Genomic DNA, 20632 nt, shown 5'->3' on the forward strand with positions numbered 1-20632 from the left:
CTGCTCTTAAACTAAACACCCCACCCACTACTTTATATCAACCATCCAGCAACTGCTCAATTCCTCAATCCCAACTCCTTTCTTAAAGTTTTCCCTGACCAATTCAACATTAGCAACAGCTAGTCATTTGGCAATTATTTATCATGTTTAACATTTTTTAGTGTAGCTAGGAAGGACCTCTGTGATTTATTCCTTGGTAAATCTGACCTTGATCTGGGGTGTGGCAAACTCATACAGTCTTTGGCAAAATGACTCCAGTACTAAACATGTGCTATGGAGAGTTTATATATATGTACTAAAAGAAAACACATAGAATTTTAGTGACCCAAGTGGATATTATTACCAACATAAATTTCCTCTATGATTGACATAAATGACCGCCTGACACAAATGACTCCTGTTTAAAGAAAAGTTGATGCAAAATAGAAACAAATTTAGAAGTACAGAATTGAACTAAAATTTTGTTAAAGAATTTATTTAGCAGAATTTCTACAATCACAGTTAGATAAGACCCTCAATGTTGAGTGGAAATACCAATGAAAGTACCGCTGTTGGTGTGGGCATGTATAAATTATGATTTTAACATCTGATCTGAAAAGCAGAAGTTTTGGTAAAAGTACACCTGTTTATATCAAGGAGGTTCAGAACTGACTCAGAGGAAAAAGTATTATCCTCTGACTCACCAAGACCACTTCCTGAAACACCCAATGTTCTTCTTGGAAGGAAGGATATAAAGTGCCATTTCTTTCAAACACTGATTAGACAAAATTGAAGTCTGACACAAAATGGACAAAAGACATATATTTTCCAAAGCCAAACAGGTTTCAGAGTGGAGACCATTCCATAAACATATATTATGTGGTCATGAAAGGGAAGACTTTAAATACAGTCAGAAATGAATAATCTAAGTTATATTATAATGAATAAACCACTAACTACGTACACATATCCCTCTTTATACCATAATCTCTCTCTCTCTCTTTTTTTTTTTTTTTTTTTTTTTTGGCCACGCCATGCGGCGTGTGGGATCTTAGTTCCCTGACCAGGGATCAAACCCACACCCCTTGCAGTGGAAGCGTGGAGTCTTAACCACTGAACCATCAGGGAAGTCCCTATACCATAATCTCTTAATGATGAAGAAATATTATGATTTTAATTCACAAAATTAACTAATGTCTTTGGCTTAAAAACAATCATTTTTCTTCATAGTAATTACTTTCTCTTCTCTGAATCACCTGTGTGGTCAGTATTTAATAAAAATTTACAAAAACAATAGGTAACACTTATTGAGTGCTTATATGGGCTAAACTTTGTTATAAATTCTTGGCATGCATTAATTTATTTGATAACCACAACTCCTCTAAGAGGTAGGTACTATTATTATCTCTATTCTACAGATGAGGAAACTGGGGCACAGCACAATAAAGCACCTTGCCCAGTATCACACAGTGAGTACATGTTAAAACCCCAAACCCAGGCAGACCAATATAAGAGCCCAAACTCCCAGTTTCTGTGCTCTGTGTGTGACACCCCTGCCCATTAGAATGCTTGCCAAAACTTAAAAACACTTAATCACACACAACACACACACACATATAATTACACACATATACAACTGTATAAACATTTCACATTTACACAATCCATGCTGAAATCTATGTATGTCCTTCTATGTTACCATTATATCAGTAGGATTTGGGTACCAGTAATACCAAGTCTTCAGTCTAGAAGAACAATTACTTAGATAAGCTTTGAAACATTCCACTGGTCCAGATACATTTATGTCAGCCTCACTTGTTTTTTAGTTCTAAAGCATTGGAAACATCTCACAGAACTGCAAAAACACCAAAATGATACTGCCCTGGACACAGTCCTTGGGGGAGAAAAATACACATAACATTTCCTTCTTCAAAATAACAAGCAATTAAACTGAATCTTGCTGTTTGCTTCCTTTTGAGTAATCTAGACTGGAAAGAGTTCAAATTTCTGACTCTCGCAGTATCTTGCTTCCAGTAGAAAGATCATCATTTAATATGCCACGTCAGCTAATAAGTGTTTCCTCATATCTATAACTGACTCATAGAAACTAGCTTAAATATTAAATAACTGCCTATTTCTATTTCTAAACATTTGAAAAAGAAATTCCTACTTAGCTAAGGAGGAAGAATAAGCACTTTGAAAAGAGTCACACCACCCTGACCTTCAGATTATAAAGGGGAAATATAAGAAGGGGAAATTTATCCCAGAAGGGTGAGGCCCTTAAAGCAGCAGCCTCAGGAAATATATTTCCAGTGTTAATACCACTCTGGAGGTGCTGAAGATTCAGGGGTGCTTCTGGAAGCCTGCATGCTTAGTGGGATTTGAGGGGCAAGACAGAGTCCTCCTGCTTCCTTACATGATACCATTTACCCAAGGGATACAGTGAATGAAATTCCTACCACTGGAAATTTATTCTTTTGAATTAAGCATTTTCATTCCTAGGAACCATGTTTAAACTACAAACACTTGTGGGAGTAATAATGTATTATGTCATTAACACTTAAGTATAACTTATCAGATACTTTCTCCTAAGAGAGGAGAAATCTAGGGTAATGTGAGAACATTACCGTTGAAGTCAGTATGCCCAGAAATGTAAGAAATCTGCCCAGAAAGGGAGCAGTAGCAAACTACTGAAGAAAAAATTTGCCTGCTTGATACTTTTACATATGAAAAGATATATTCAGTTATTAATAATTGCTGAAATTATGAAAGGAATTCCAGCTTATAGATGGAATGATTACTTATTAGAGGCAGACATTCTATACAGGGAGCAAAACCACGTAAGAAATTCACTCAGTATTTTCTGTCTACACCTTCCAGGGGTTGTGCTTCACATGAAGGCATATAAGAAACGCCATGGTTTCTCTCCTTCAGGAGCACTTAGTTGAGCGAGACATATGCAAAGAGATAATTACAATGCAACTTAGTAAATGCTACTGTCGTGTTATAAAAAATATACAATACTGTGAAACCATCAACCTAAGGCAGCTGTCAGTAGGTTTCATCTGGGAGGAGACAGTAAAACCAGGTGTTGAAAGACACAGGAGTGTGTCAATCAGCACATGTACGGGTAGGAGAGGACATTCCAGGCATATGCAAAGCATGGTACGTGGAAGGGCATGGTTTTTAGGGAAGAGGGAGATATTGAGTGTGGCTGCAATACAGGGTATATGAAAGATGATGTGGCAGAGAAGAGCTTGACACGAGGTTGTGAGGGGCCTGGTAGATCATGTAAAGGAATTTAGACTCAGTCTTTATGGAAGCAGCAAACCAGTGGAGGCAGTAACTGTCTTACTACTAATTTTAATAAAATCACTATGGGGGCATTCTGGAGGGCAGACTAGATTAAGAAGCAAGGTTAACTAATTTTGAGATAATTTTATCTGTTTCTTTCATTCCTATGGGAATCTCCCCAATTGTATTCTGCTCTACACACACACACACACACATATATATATATATATATATATATATATATATATATATATATATATTTTTTTTTTTTTTTTTGGAAAAATTAAGACTCACCTATGTCATTCTCATAATGTCTTCAGACTTCTGAATTCCCCAAGGAGAAGCAGGAAGATAGTGTAACTCAGCGGTCCCCAACCTTTCTGGCACCAGGGACTGGTTTCGTGGAAGACAATTAATTCTTCCATGGATGGGGGATGGGGGAGGGATGGTCAGGCCGTAATGTGAGCGATGGGGAGCAATGGGGAGCGGTGGGGAGCGGCAGATGAAGCTCCCCTAACTCTCCCGCTGCTCACCTCCTGCTGTGTGACCCAGTTCCTAACAGGAGGGTTGGGGACCCCGGTTTAACTAATTTAAAATGTGCCTATCAATAACCTATAAGGACACAGCTCACATTTTCTAGAGTTATTAGTTACATAAGAAGCCCAAGGGAGCTATATTCATCCTACTTTAGAAAAGTTCATTTTAAAAATTCAGAGACTGGGAGTTCCCTGGTGACTTAGTGGTTAGGATCCCAGGCTTTCACTACTGTGGGCCCAGGTTCAATCCCTGGTTGGGGAACTGACATCCCACAAGCCACGCAGCGTGACAAAAAAAAAAAAAAAAATACAGATACTTAAGAGAATTGAAGATTGGTTTTTACTTTTCATTTAAAACATTCCTTTAATGGTGTGGCCATTGCGGAAAACGATATGGCAGTTGCTCAAAAAATTCAACACAGAATTACCATATGTTCCAGCAATTCCACCTTTGGGTGTAGACCCAGAACTGAAAGCAGGAACTCAAACAGATACTTGTACACTCACAGTCAAAGCGGCATTATTCACAACAGCCAAAGGGTGGAAGCAAGCCAAGTGTACATCGACGGATGAATGGATAAGTAAAATGTGGTGTATATATACAGTGGAATATTATTTAGCCTTTAAAAGGAAGGAAATTCTAATACATGCTACAACAACGGATGAAGCTTGAGGCCGTTAAGCCAAGTAAAATAAGCCAGTCACCAAAGGTCAAATACTGTATGATTCTACTTATATGACGTACCTAGAGTAGTGAAATTCATGGAGATAGAAAGGAGAATGGCAGTTGCCAGGGGCTGGCGGGGTACAGGGGGTGATGAGTAGTTATCCTCTAATGAGTATGGAACCGTCTGTGAAGATATAAAAGTTCTGAAGATGGATGGTACTGACAGTTGCACAACAATGTGAAGGTACTTGATGCCCATGAATTTACACCACAGATGATTTAAATAGTAAATTGTATGTTATATATATTTTACCATGATAATAAAAAAAGTAAATGAGGAAGGAATAAACCGCTGCATGTCTGTGAGGCCATTAGGTGTGGCTGCCTGGCCTGTAATGCTAGATCTTACGGCAGCTGCCTCTGTAATGGAGGATGCACCAGGACATCAGGGGTTTCTGTGGCAAACACACACACACACACACACACACACACACACACGAATTAAAACCATCCTTACAATGCTTTGTGTGTATATGTGTGTGATCATATAAGTATATACATACACATGTGTATATACACATATTTTGATTTGAGGTAAATTAGATTATCATATATTCTACTTTAATAAAGATCAAGAAACACAATCCTTAATTTACAAAAGCAATAAATTGAACTGTGAGTTGGGGGGAAAAAGAAAAGAGAACTGGTCCAGTTTCACCAACTATTGATTTCTTGTCCAGCTCTAACCTTACCTGGCAGCCCCTCTTACAAACACCATTTCTCAGTGACCCTTAATTTTCTCATTACTCAAATGAAGTAGGACTCTATGTCCCACCCCCTACACACCAATCTCACAGTATACTAATGGGATAAACTAAGGCAATGTATATATAAAATTATTTTAACATAGAAAATGATTTGGAATAGATATGCTCTTTTACAAAAGGATAATTTGACTTATGAAATGGCTCAAAGAATTTTTTAAAAATTCCTCTGCATTTTTCACTTTTTAAGTAAGCATTCATATAATCTAACATGCATACAAACTTTGAGGAGAACATCCCCTGAACAAAATAAAATAAATCAGTATTCCTAAGGGGGTAAATATATATATAATATATATATATATATATATATATATATATATATACACTATTTATATTATACTTAAATAATATATATATATATAATATAGACATATTCAATAAGATGGCTTCAATGGTCAAACTTTTAAAGTGATAAGATTTAGTTTGCTTTTATAATTAATTAGTCCATTATTAAGTTCCACACCAAATATCAAAAGGAATTACAAAATGATATTAACAAAAGTTGACTCATTTAAAATGGATAAGAAACATGTCTGTAACTTTAAGAAAGTTATCATTAACTTGATGTCTTATGGCAAATCAACTGCTAACTTCAGGAGTTAAGTCCCTGAAAATAAGCCGAGTAACACTGACAATATCTAACTCAGTCATTTTAATACTTAAGAAACATTCTGTTTAAAATAAACAACAAAGAGTTTTCCACAAGTCAGTACCACCAATCCCCCTCCTAACATACCTTTGAAAAACATTCTTTAGGGGGTAGGGGGTGTCTGTTTTCCTCACTGATCAAAACAAAACTCACAACTCTTAGCAAGTATTTACCTTATCTGCTAGCCAATATTTCTCTTTTTGTAAGGAAATAGACTTTTGATATCCAGTATGAAATTCCTCAAACCTCACATTAAACCCCCCAAATCCCATACTGTCAACTGAAGTTCACTAAAGTTTAAGCTTAAACAAAGCACAGACAAGTTTATTATTAAATTCTTGTATAATCAGCGGTACATGTATTGTTTTCACCACTTATGGCTCTTTTTTTTAACTCAAAAACTAACATTTCAGAATAACCTTTAAATATTTTCTTTCCTTCTGTCTCCAATTCCCATTCTCTTTCCCACCTAAAGTGACCTTCTCTTTCCTTAATTGTTGTAAACCCCTATTTCATCTCCATCTTATGGTAAATATCTTGTAAAACAGTCCTTCTAAGTCTATTATAACTTTATTTCACCCACTTGGGAAATATGCAACTCTCTCTCCTACTCTTTCTACTTTATAAATTCCTCAACGCATCCAACCTGTAAGTGAAATTATCTCAATTTAGAAGCTCAGATTTGATTTTGAAGAATCAAGCTCCAAAAATAGGAAGCATTTCAGTATTCAACTTCTTAATCAAACCTCTAAGCCCGATTATCATGTGTTACTTGGTCACCCAGTGATCACTCAGAGAACCTGGGATCATGTGTTCTAGTACAGAACACCCTCTCCCCTCAGCTGGTTATTTTTAGAAAAGTAGCTGTATTCATTCTATCTCAGATTCAGTCCTGGCATTGTAATAATGCCAATTCACTTTTCCTCCTCAGGATCAGATGTAGCTGAAGCGGTCTACATTCCTTTTTCCTGCCTTTTCTGTTCAGACTTTCTCCAGGTCTAGCTCCATTCAGATACTCTGACAGCTGTTAAGAAGTTTTGGGAAAGCTGGGCTGCCAGTGGCCTAGAGTAACCTGGGATTACCAACAATCTGAGAAGTTTAATGTAATTAGGTGAGCTTCAGAGAGGAGGGGAGTAGGCTTCACCCAGGCAATCTCTGTGCTCACAATTATACCATGAATTTCCCAGCAAAATGTCTATTCAGTCTTTGTTCATTCAGTAAATCTTGGTGATAGCTTACTGTGTGCCAGCAGGTACGTCTGAGGCTGGATAGACAATGATGAACAAACAGATATAATTCCTCTTCTCAGAGTCATTAGGAGATACAATGGCCTTCTGTGATCATCCCTTGAATACGCCAAGCTCTTTCCATCCTCAAGGCCTATCACACTCTGTCTGGAATAATTATCCTCTTTGTCTTTGGCTGCCTAAATCCTGTATCTCAGTTTAAATGACCTCCTGGGGAACTATTCCTCTGACCCCTCCAATCTGTATGAGATCCCTCATTGCATGTTTTCATTGCACCCTGAAATTTTCTTCATAAAACTTTACAATTAGACATATGAGCCAATATTTGTTTAATAATCTGTTTTGCAAAGATAAACTGCTACCTGGTATACTCTCTATTGACGCAGAATACACTTTCCTATTTTGTACTTTATATTGAGAATATTTTAAGTCTCATCTTTCTTTTAGGTGAATATTATTTTAAGTTTTTAATATGGGGCTTGAATTTTCTGTTCTTTAAATTTTCTCTATAGCTCTACACAATTTATCCAAAAACCTTCCTTCAAATGCAATTTTTATAATAAAATTACACAATTCTCCAACCAATTCTATTTTTTGTGTGTACAACTTGTGTTTTTTTAAATATTTCAGATATTGGCTAAAATGACTACAAATGTCTAAATCTGATATCTAGATGTTTTCAAGCCAGAATTTTGAGTAGACCATACTCAATTTTTACAAATAAAGTTTTTCTACCATATTCTTATCTGGAGAAACCCAGACAAATATGAATCCCACTACTTAATAAATGTGGAGGCTTACTTAGCTTCTATGAGCCTGGTTTCCTCATTTGTAAAGTAGTTATAAAATCTTTCAAGGGTATGAGAAATAAAGTATACAAAGTCCCAAGCAAAATATCATACTAAATAAATATTAATTCCTGCCTACATGTGGGGAAAAAAGAAAAGGTCCACGTTTGAAAATGTAGCCCTCTATGAAATATAATGCCAGTTCCCATTACCTAATCTGATTTCCTAAAAGGAAACAAGTCTAACTTTTTCTGTTTTATGGGCTATACTTCAGGGCAGGCTTCTGTAAAGAGCCTGGTTGTAAATATTTGGGGTTTGTGGGCCACATATGGTCTCTGTCAATGTTCTTTGTTTTTGTTTTTAATAATCTACTAAAAATGTAAAAACCGTTCTTGGCTTGTAGAAAACCAGACTAGGCAGTTTGCTAGCCCCCTGCTTTAAATTCACAGATGCTAATCAATCCTTCCTTATCCTCTTACCTGTATAATATTAGGTTCTTAACACTTGACTGAAAAATTGCTCTCTTGACTATTTATCAAACCATCAGTTTAACAAACACTAATTAAACACTTGTTTACATGCAAGGTGCTATACAGTAACTGACGACCTAAAGAAAAAAAGACACATCACATGTTGTAAAAGAAGTGCCAATAAAGCCTTTTGAAGCTTTCCTCTATTGTCACCTCTCTTCTTCCTCTTTCTTTTTTTCATTTTGAGGCTACTACTAATCTGGATTTATAGCATAACCAATTTATGTTCATGACCTCAGGTTTCTCTCCTTGTAATCCTGAGTTGAAATTGGTGCTAAGTTGAGCTCCTTGATGAGAATCTGATTAGGCTTCTTACACCATAGAGTTAGAGGTCCCCTACTGCCCATGCTCCATCAGGCTGTGTCCTTCCAATTCTGATATACTGTTATAAATTCACTTGTTTCCCCCTAACTTCCAAAACAATCATTTCTTCTTCCCTTCCCTAGTTCAGCTCACCTGATCTCTAACTGTCCAATTTTTCTCCCTTTTCACGTATAATCCCAATGGAAAAAACTCTGAATTTGGCGTCAGAACTAGTTGTTATTGTTCTGCGTCTGACAAACTGTGCATTTCTTAGCCTGAGCACCTTTGTTTTTTCATCTATCACAGGGGTAAAAAGACAGCCTGTGATGCCAATCAGACACAGGTGAGGGCAGAGGAAATAATACAGGTGGAAGTTATTTATCTATAATCTACAAAGTACTCTAAGAGACCACTGAGATCTCCGGTTCAGACGTCAGATGTGATTCAAGGTCTGGCTCTGCCATTTATGTTTATGAATTATCAACCTTGGGCAAGTTAACTAACCCCTGTAAGCCTCACTTTCTTCATCTGTAAAATAAAGACAGTAATAACATCTACTTTATAGGGTTTTGTGAGGATTACATGCCCTAATCCACGCCAAGCACTTATCATAGTGCCAGGCACATAGTAAAGGCTCACAAAATGTTAAACATTATTATTATTTAAGGGTAAGCCACTGGTGCCTAGTCTTTTAGGTTCAGTCTCTACATGCTTCTAAGCATATCTATTTATTCCACAGCTAATTTTATGCTCTTTTTCTTTTTTTTTTTTTCTTTTTGCTGTATGCGGGCCTCTCACTGTTGTGGCCTCTCCCGTTGCGGAGCACAGACTCCGGATGCGCAGGCCCAGCGGCCATGGCTCACGGGCCCAGCCGCTCCGCGGCATATGGGATGCTCCCAGACCGGGGCACGAACCCGTATCCCCTGCATCGGCAGGCGGACTCTTAACCACTGCGCCACCAGGGAGGCCCCTATGCTGTTTTTCTATGACACTGGTTAAACAAGTTCTCTGGCATTTTTCTCTGTTGCACTGTATTCCTCTTACAGGGATTTTTTTTGCGGTACGCGGGCCCTCTCACTGTTGTGGCCTCTCCCGTTGCGGAGCACAGGCTCCGGACGCGCAGGCTCAGCGGCCATGGCTCACGAGCCCAGCCGCTCCGCGGCATGTGGGATCTTCCCGGACCGGGGCACAAACCCATGTCCCCTGCATTGGCAGGCGGACTCAACCACTGTGCCACCAGGGAAGCCCAGGGATGATTTTTTTTCTTTTTTTTTTTTAGTGTCTCTCACCATTCAAAGAGCGGGGAGAGGGAGGGTAGAAATGAATGAAAGAAAGACAGAGAGAGAACTGTCAGTTCACATGCTCTATGTTATCAATTAGTACAGTCAGTTCTGTTATAATGTGGAATAATATGTTCCTGAGAAATCATGATGCTATGCAAAATCGCGTCATGAAAAGCCCAGGACTTAGGGGAAAACACAGCTGTCAGTGACACATATAAAAAAGAAAAGAGCCTAGTAAAGACCCTAGAACAGTTTTTCATACGTTAAATGGTTAAAAAAAATAAATAAAAACTATAATAAATATAGCATCTTACCTTGCAAAAGACTTGAAGTGTGCTTGTGGAATGGCGTGTCCAAGGTTTGCAGCTTGTGAGTTATTGTGCAGTGGTAGAAAAAGGGTTATCTGAAACTGGAGGGAAAGTTATGCAAACGAGATATGGGTGGTTGTGATTCATGATATGCAGTGAAGTCAGGGAGCTGGAAGGCGTCTGAGGTGTGCGCATGTGCATTTTTTGCATGTGCATTTTGTCTATTCCTCTGTGGCTCAGTTCAGCTAGGTGAAAAGGCCTGTGTTCACCAGCTAGGTGAAAATAAAATAAAATCACACATAACAAATGTGAAATTTACATTCTACTCAAATTGTTCCCTAATATTAATAATGTAGGAATAAATTCTCATTTTCAAAACAAGCACGATAGCAGAACTGACTGTATTTATCCCTGAACTGTGAACTCCTGAAAAACATTCTCTGACTCAGTACCATAGTCACTATTTCCAAAGTCTGTGTTACCCCTTCAATTTCCTATCAGCCCAAAGGCTTTACCTAGAAAAAGCTGTTCTTTCCTTGTCAGTATTAAAGTACTACACATAATCTAAATCATTTTTAAACTGCATCTTTGATCGTTTCTACAGCTTTTCCTGCTGGGGAGATGATGTCCTATCCCCAAACATCCATTCCAACAGAGGAATAAAATGCCTGGTAGTCAATTACTCACTGCCATGGCATGACATTTATTCAGTTGCCAAATATTTACAATGAGCATCTACTAAATACATGGAAACATAGGAGATTTACGAAACCACATCCAACCCATCATAGTAAGAGACAGAGACGCGGCTCAGCGGATCACTCAAAGTTAGGCTATGCTACGTAGGAGGCGTAAAATATTACAACACGTGTAAAAATAACGGTAACACAAGACAGAACATGAAGCACCTTAAGAAAATACAGCAAGTACAAAACAGATTAGTTTCAATGTTGGAAGAGGGGACCAGGAGAAATTTAATGGGCCTGATTAGTAGACCTTAAGGACGAGGCAAATTTTGCATATGAGGGAGAGACTTTCTTATTGTGGCATGAGTGAAGGAAAAAGCAGGACATGGAGGTGTAAAGCATAAAGATCAAGAAGTGTAGGCCAGGGACTTCCCTGGCCATCCAGTGGTTAAGAATCTGTGCTTCCACTGCAGGGGGCACAGATCCCTGGTCAGGGAACTAAGATCCTGCATGCTGCATGGTGTGGCCAAAATAAAAAATAAAAATGGAAAAAAAAAAAAAAAAGAAGTATAGGCCATAAATTAAGATACATGACTACAAGTGATAAGTTACGTACTGCACTTTGAATCTGATATGATGGGAAATGGGAAAGCCACAGACAACTTTTAACCAGAAGAGTGCAACATCAGCTATGAATGGGCAATGGGGAGCCCAAAGGGCTTTCAGAGATCCTGAATAAGTTAAGAGACTTCATTCAGCGTCTTTGGACACCAAGCCAGAGCAGCAGGAAGGCTTCCCCAACTACAATCCCAGGCTTTGTGTCCAAGATTGATATTCATGGCTCTACTTAATGGATACTAACTGTGTCATTTGGTCTGGCAAATTGTATAAAAAGGTGGGAAAAAAAAAAGAAAAATTACCTACAAAATGAAGGAAAAGTATTTTTTAGAAACAATGAAGGAAGACAAAGAATGCAATGCAACCTACAGTAATAATAATATTGTCAGATATTTAAATCTGACCATTAGGATCATATAAATAGTGAAGTTAAATAATATGGTTCTGAGTTACATCTAAACATCTGACACAATGTATTTTTAAGATTCAAGAAACTGTATACCAATGTTCCTAAAAGCAAGGCATTCTTGGACAAATGTTCATGTGAGATCTACAGCAAGTTTAAGAAACATACACGTATTTCAACTGAGATTTTACGTTACCAAGTACAGAGAGACAATATTTTATAAGTTTCTTTAAAATTTTAGAAAATACATTGAGAATTAAAACTACCGCAAGTTTCAGCTAGTCAAATTCCCAAACTTAGTTAGTATATTGTATACAGAAGATTCTGTACACAAAGCCCATAAATTTTAACTAAAATAAGAAGTATAATTTTTCATATAGCTGAAAATATCATTTTAGGTATCCACATGTCAAATTAAACAGTTAAAAACATACACAAACCTCAACTCTAAAATAAAAAAGTTTTAAAGAATCCTTAATGGTTTAATTAAATTAGAACTATCCTACAGCGTAAATGACCAAAAGAATGTACGATAATCTACCTCATTATATCACCTGCACAAAAATTTTATGCAATTCAACTAAGCTATTATTTAAAAATCTAAAATATAATGAGCTGACTTGGAGTCCCTTAAAACTCCAAGGCAGTTCCCTTAAGTAAACTTCATACCTACCTTGATGAATTAATGACACATGATTTCACTGAAAAATAAACCAAAAAGGAGACCTCTTTACACAATTTATTTCAGAATTATTTACATAGAAAATGAGTCTAAACATCTTATCCTCTCCAGAGTCATTTCCTCTTATATGCAGTTTACTTAAATTGAAGAAACTGTTTCCAAGTTTAGCTTCTGAAAACCAAAAACCTCCTTTAAAACACTCTAGGTACAGTAGGTACAGGGATATCCTTCTTAAGGTGAGAATAGGTGTGTCAAAAGACAAAATATTTTGGGCCTCCCTGGTGGCGCAGTGGTTGAGAGTCCGCCTGCCGATGCAGGGGATACAGGTTCGTGCCCCGGTCTGGGAGCATCCCATATGCCGCGGAGCGGCTGGGCCCGTGAGCCATGGCCGCTGGGCCTGCGCATCCGGAGCCTGTGCTCCGCAACGGGAGAGGCCACAACAGTGAGAGGCCCGCATACCGCAAAAAAAAAAAAAAAAAGACAAAATATTTTACATACCATTCCCAGAGTATGATTCCCAGAGTATGTACGAGATTTGTACTAAAAGTGATTCTGACATTTGCCTTGGAATTTTGGCCTGTAAAACTGACAAAAGCTTTGTAGCAAGGGTAAAAATCAATGGATTCATAAACATCTCAAGGAACCTCATTTTTTTTAGCTGACAAAGAGCTGCAAACAATGCGTGTATAAGTAGTTCAAACTTGTGTGAACTGATAATACTCCTATGGTGTAGAGAGTCTCAATAAATAATAGACACATTACAGGAAAATGAACATAGCCAAGAATCCATTTCCAAAAGGATCAATACAGCCATAACCATGGTACCCGAACTCAAGAAGGCATTACATTTACCAGCACCAAAACAGTGAGGTAATCAGTTATTTATTTTTGTTATGTACTACATTGTGATACACTATTATTAGCTCTCCTTTTTTTTTAGCATAAATCTGTTTTTCTGTAGCATAAATCTTAATTTATACTTGCACTTAATTATTAGTAAGAGAACAAAAAGGCTCCTCCTGAATATTTAATGTAACAAGCAAATCGATAAGAACTACAAAAATAGTAGATCTCTATGTATTAAGAATTATATATATTTTCCATTAAGCTCAATTTTTTTTATTTAAAACACGCTACATATAAAATTATGGTGTGTTATGAAAGAGTTTTATAAAAAAATATGGATTTTTGGAAAGAGTTGGTTTTTGAAAAATTCCATTAATTGACTATTTAAACATTTACAAGATCCATGAATATACATGGATTTAAAAAAAAAAAAAAACTTTAAATACACATATTCACTACTTTTTTTGGTCCCAAGCAAAATGTTTACACAGAAATTTGGCAGTGTTAAGTCTGTGGACTCAAAGCCAATAATAACCTAAGAAAACTGAACTTGGTAATAAGCACATTTTCATAGTGCAGCTAACAGTGTATAACAATCCAAAGCAGTTAATATTTATAGGATAATCACAGTATTTTGCATACCAGATTAATTTTAAAGCAATTTTAAGAAAACATGATATATCTGTGCTTTCCCAACTGTTAACAGTCAACAGATTTCTTCTTAGCTATAATTGCGGTGGGGGGTGGGGAATTAGTCTCTTAAACATCATGACCTAAGGGGAGGAAATCCTGTATATCCCCATCTCTGTAAGCAAGAAGCCAGGAGGCAGGACCCTGTGGCACCTGGAGTACCAATTTCACCAAGTTCAGAATCCGCTTGGAATTCCAAATGGGAATTTACAATATTGTCAAAGGGCTTCTTGGGACTAAAAGCATTACCACATGTTTCAAGGTCTACAAATATACTCCATGATAATTATGCCTTTGAGAGCCCTCCTTAGCAAAGAGAACATTCACAAACTCAGACTTACCTACCCTCAAAATCCAGGCAGAGTTCCTCCTAGCGATCCTCCAGGCAATACTGAGAGGACATTCCTCTCTGTTCACTTTTGGTGCCAAGTGACCTTTGGCACATCAACATCAGAAAGGGTGGGGCTCGGAGCTTCAGTTTCGACATTGTGCTACTGAACAAAGTTTCTCTGGTTTCTCCAGGGCGTTAACTAAGACTTCCTCTTCTTGTTAAGTAAGTAAACACAGCCACTACTACATTTCCAAGTCTTCCCTGAAGTGGTAAAGCTTTAAATGGTACAAATACTGATGAGGAACTTACTAGGTGCTCTAAATTTAAACTAACGCCATACAGGTGGGCTATTATTACTCCCATTTTAAACAGGTGATATCTGAGGAATAGAGGTTAATAAGTAACTTGTGGGAATTCCAGGTGCCACAATACGGTCAACTGAGCTAATGAAGAAGACTTTCCACCATAAATAAACAACACAGAAAAGATGAGAAAGAGTAACACATTTTAAAAATTAAATACACAGTTCCACTTGCAGTAAAGAAAAACCCCCTCGTGCCAAACCAAAGCTAGGACCAATGGCCAAAGTGGTAGTAAGCACAAAAGCAAATATTGCCAGCTGTAGCTGCCAGGAAGAATCACTGGATTCTCTTATAGCTCTTAGGTCTAATTGAAATTGGTAAGGAGATGCCCCCTGAAGGAATGGGATCAGAAGAAAGTTCTCTCTCAGGAGAGCAGAGTTAGGCTAAATTTCTGGCCCGGCTTTTCTTCAACACAGGATACAACCTGTCCAACCATGTGTAGCAACCCTGATGCCCATATAGGGACAGAATAAGGGATCTTGGGCACACAAGTTGGGCATAAAGTTGGCTCTGAGGTGCTTCCATAAAACTGGAGCCATCGTCAAAGGGCTGCGATCACAATTAAAAACTGGTGAGGGGGACAGGACAAATCCACCCGTTGTCTTAGTAAGACTTCAGTGGAACTTGTCTCTGAGAATCTGAGTGAGAGGGCAGGGGAAACGCTTACAACCAGAAATTAAAACCCTAAGCCTGTGTCACAACAGTTCTGAAGTCTGAATCTTATTTGTATGAGAATCTCCAAGCTTAAGAAATTAAGGAAAAAAATGGGTCCTGGGCTTGTGATATCCCTGGAGTATGTGAAATAAACAAACATAAAAATACTTTAAAGTAACACTCCATAAACAAGGCCACGATGGATTTCCACAAGCTAGAAAAACTAAACCAAAACGAAAGCACAAGAGAATCCTCACTGAAAATGACCTTATAATTTAGAAATTACAAAATACATGAGAAAATGATTTACTGTGATTGAGCATTAACAAATACCTCAAACAGAAAATTTCGAACTCAACTAATGTTTTAGTATGCAGATGCCAAAAAAGCATAATTATTAAGAGATGGAAGAAGAAAAAAAAGCCTATAAATAGGGAACTGAAAAAACAAGCAGGTTTACAACAATCAAACAGAATTTATATGCATATAGATATGCACATTCCTCTGCATAAAGAACCCAAGAGTTTTCATCAGAATTCTGTAACTTAAAAAGGGAATAGCATCACTATAAATAGGTAGGATTTTTAAGCTTGTTTAGAAAAGCACTGATCAATGCCAGAACTCAATGACCTGACACAACCTACTCACACCAACTTTTCTTCTCTGTCACTTTTCAACCTCCTGGCCACTCTGCCCTACAACTCCTCATTCCTGGAAATTCCAAGCCATTGGGAAACCTCCAGCACCCTTGCAAAAAAGATGGAGTGGAAACTGTGATGTACTACCCAGATCCCCCTTCACAACTGAAGGATTTCTTCCCCAGCTGCTGTAGTACTGCCAGCACACGGGCCTCAGTTATCAGCTCTCTTCAGAATGGCCTTGGCTGAAGTCTCCCCTTGCAAGTTCATGCTCCCCTCCCAGGGCAGCCCACATCCAAAGACTGGCTGACATGGGGAATATAAAGGCTTGTCCCCCTCTCTCTAGCTGGAGACAATGGTGAAGCACCATCCCAGTTTTAGAGCTTCTAGGGGGTCAGATCTCCACCAAGACTACAGGGCAGCCTAACTTCCCCCCTCTCCCCAGTGCTGGTTTCTTCCTTCCACTCCATAGCAGTTGATCTCAACAGCACTTTCTAAGAAACTTCCAGGGCACTAATTTCCACCTCAGAGTCTGCATCCTGGGGAACTCAGACTACAACAGAAGAGCATCAGAAAAAATAAAAGGGGGGGGCAGGATATGGAGCAGTGCTGTCAAGGAAGTGAAAAGAATAAGAAAGCCTTGAAACCAGCCAGGAGAACAGCAGAAAGTACTAATGTAATCTCTTTCTTTGATAGTAGAAGGGAAACCCTTTTTCAAAATGAACAATATAATCACAAAAATTCCAACCCAACATATCAGTGTATCTCTGAACTTGACAGTCAAAAAGGATCTTACGGGGTATTCCAATTCTAGCCCCTGTCATTTTGAAGATAAAGCTTTTAGGCAGTGGATCTGCTAAATGCCAAAACTGTTGCTGCTTAGAAACAGGCCCATTTATTCTTTTAAGACATTTACTTTCCCAATAGCAAGTTAACAGGCACATTTAATACCCTGCTAAAACAAGGTTACCAGCAGTGATGTATGTGTGTGTGTGTGTGTGTATACAATTTCTAGCTTTCTTTAATAGTCATGGGAAAATGTGCAGCAACCAAACCTATAACGTTCCAAATACATATTTTTCATGTCTACTTCTGGTGAGCTGCCCTATCTTAGAAAGGGGAGAGAATCGACAAAAACCCATGAGCCTTGCTTAGATTTGTCCCCAGTAATATAATTCTGATATGTCTTTTAGTTCTGAATCATTGGTAAAGATGTTAATGATAGTTTTATAAAAGGCTAATCTGGTACAGGCTGGTATATGACTAATGATTATCCAGAATACTAATAAAAAAACTGCATGGACTAAAACAATATTCATATACACACTCAGAACGCCAATGACATGGGACAAATGTAAGCAAGGCTCGTGGGTATTTGTTGATTCCCTTACCCTTCTAATATAGGGCAGCATACCAGAAGCAGTCATGAGAAATATTATATATTTGGAATGTAATAGATCTGATTGCTGTACATTTTTCCATGACTACTGAAGGAAGCTGGAAATTGCGTGCGCACATGCACACACACACACACACACACACACACACCCCTCTACTGGTAACCTTGGCCTACATTCCACACTTTGTAACCATGAATATAGAGGCAGACAAGATAAGTTATAGCAAAACCTATCAAACTAAGCCCACCAGATCCAAAAAGACATGAAGTCATTTACAAAAATTGTTAGGACAGCCAAGCAGGATGGATCAACACTGTCACAATCCACTCATCTTGGAAACCTAAGAAGAACTGCACTCTCAGTTCCTCAATTTGTCTTTCATTCCTTCCTCTCCTAAGAATCACAATCTGCTGGGTCTAAGCCAACCCTTCTTTTCCTTCTAACTTTAAAACCTTTTTTTAATGGAAGTAAGAAACTAATGTGCTACAAATATGAGAGAATCCAAAAGAGGTTTCTAAATGCTAAATTGTATATGTCAAATCTCAATTACATACAAGCTAAGGGAGCTGAATTCATATGGGTAGAATGACCAACCAAATGCTGTAACAACTTATCTGGAAGAGGAATGACAGTGCAATATAATTCCTATTGGGGGAGAATCATGTCAAATTACTAACATTTTATAGGCATACAAAAGGGCAAACATGCATGGCATGTGAATGAGAGGAAGAACCAATTTGTTCAAATAAAAAAAGATCAAATGAGTCACTACAGGTTTAGAGCCATTGTTTGGACATAGAATCTGGGTTAAAGGTAGGAAACATAAAAAGAGCAGAAACATATAAATGGTCGCTTCTTGGGGTGAATAAATACAAACAATAGGATGAACAATACTCATTCTTCGCATAAGTTATTTAGAAGAGTGAGATCATAATTCAATTTTAAGCCTACAGATGGCTTGTCTCTTATTATGTTAGGAAAGTACTGATTTAAGAAAAATGAACTCATTATTACTGCAAAATAATGTAATTGTATATAAGTGAATAAAATGGTAGTTTTGCCTTAAATTGGCAAAGTTTAGTTATATATTTGGGAAACATCACACAAACTTATTTGATTATGGATTTTAAATGTCATTTTCAACCTAGAAATCACTGTAGAGTTCCAATAAGTCACACTTTTATTTGGCAATTTCAATCAAAAAGCCAACAAAATTTTGAAAAAAAAATGGTGAAAACAAAAGAAAAAAGTGATTTCTCGTTTCTATTCATGTCCTATAACCAAAGAGAAGTTGGGAAGTGTGAAGACCTCAGCATTGGGAAACCGAACGCTTGTGTTTATACCCCAGGTCTGCCACTGAATAGCTCTGTACCTGGGCAAGTAACTTAACCTCCCTCCGGCTCCATTTCCTCACCTGTAAAAGGAGATCAATGAGACCAATTTGTAAATTCTCATTCACATCTATTCTAGAACACTTACCTAATTCAAATTTAAAAATAGAAAATCTACTTAATTAGATTTGGGCTAAAACATAGCCATTGGCAGTTTTACTCTTTTCAACATAAAACGGTTAAGTTTTCAGAAAAAAATAAAATTACCAAATAGTCAGAAAACCTAATGATAAATGAGGAAAAATATTAGTTTGCACGAGGACATCTATAAATTCACCTCAGAAATTACAAAGAAACACTTTACAGAACCTCCAATTTCTGCTGAAAAATTCCCATTTAAATACAGACTCCGCCGAAACACAATAGATACAAAGAATTTCTGAGAGGCAGGGAAAATGGAGGCTTTTGGCATGCAGTACCAATATTTCCCATCATTATTAAGATATCACTTAGAGCTTCCTCATTTCACCTGGCTCAGATGGTGCTGGCATTCCACATAACTGGCTGCGTGAAGCCATATCAAAAGAACTGATAGGATGTTCCTTGTAAAACAGCATTTTTTTAAACTTATAACATCATCCCCCAAACCTATGCTTTCCACAAAAAGTTAAAGTCTAAAAAAATGATAGGGCTACTTTAGCCTATTAAAATCATGGGTACCTTGGGATTCTTAAGTGCGATTTGGAAAGAAAAAGACATTTACTAATAAGAGTACCAATCCTTCCCAGAGTACTTTTACCTTAACTCTGTAACAGTCAGGAAATTATCACATTAGCTAGATAACATAACTTAACCTCTCCTAACTATAATCATGTGCTATAGAACCGGGAAGAAAGGGAGGGAGGGTGAAAGGGAGGGGGCAAACCAGCAAATACTGAAAATAACTGAATGCTGATAAGGTAGTGTCTTACCAAAAACTCAGGAGAAATGCCCGTTTCATTTCAAAGCATGTACCCTCTGAAATACTGCACAGAATCATCCTATATATATTGTAACAAGCTAATACTGAGCAACTAGCCTTGATAAATTAAATCAGGCAGCATCACAATAAACAGAATGAAACGCCTGTTTTCAGAGCAGCAGTTTAGAGAAAGCTGTGTAAATAGCCGTTAAAATGATATAGCCTATGTCATCCTTCGAAAATAAAATCTGCGATTAAATTTGCACATCAAATGATCCTTGAAGCATGTATGTTACCAATAAATAGGGGTGGCAGACAGGGCTTAAATCAGACAAGCCTTGCCAGTGGCACAGAGAGCTGCAGTCATGGAAAGAAAAACCCCTGCAGCAAACACCGAAGCCGAATGCAGGAGGCTATATCAGTTTTAAAAGTGATTTAAATTCTTCAAAGATCATTGGACTAGAGTTTGCCCAGTCAGCAGAATTTAGTTATGGCCTTCGGCGGAAAAGTGCTAATACAATGAACGGTTACCCTGGTTGGGCAAAATATTAAGGGTCACTTATTTTCAGTCGATAAAATGTTGATTCTCCAAACCAATTCTTAATCTTTCTTTAGT

At 37.6% G+C, this 20632-nt stretch overlaps 1 protein-coding gene across 5 annotated transcripts in view; it reads right to left on the reverse strand.

Annotated features, from left to right (window-relative positions):
• EPS8 (epidermal growth factor receptor pathway substrate 8) overlaps positions 1-20632 on the reverse strand; it is a 188643-nt gene that overhangs the window by 94738 nt on the left and 73273 nt on the right. The window contains exon 1 of one of the 5 annotated variants that reach the window (XM_060113010.1): positions 14685-14706. The exons of 3 other annotated variants lie outside the window; for them this stretch is intronic. The gene's annotated coding sequence lies outside the window, so the exon portion shown is untranslated. Of the gene's footprint in view, positions 1-10417; positions 10582-14684; positions 14707-20632 lie in introns of those variants that run through there. One more of the 5 variants, XM_060113009.1, reaches the window with a different exon arrangement.

Source organism: Mesoplodon densirostris, chromosome 11, assembly GCF_025265405.1.
Source record: "Mesoplodon densirostris isolate mMesDen1 chromosome 11, mMesDen1 primary haplotype, whole genome shotgun sequence".
In the NCBI taxonomy this organism is placed as follows: Eukaryota; Metazoa; Chordata; class Mammalia; order Artiodactyla; family Ziphiidae; genus Mesoplodon; species Mesoplodon densirostris.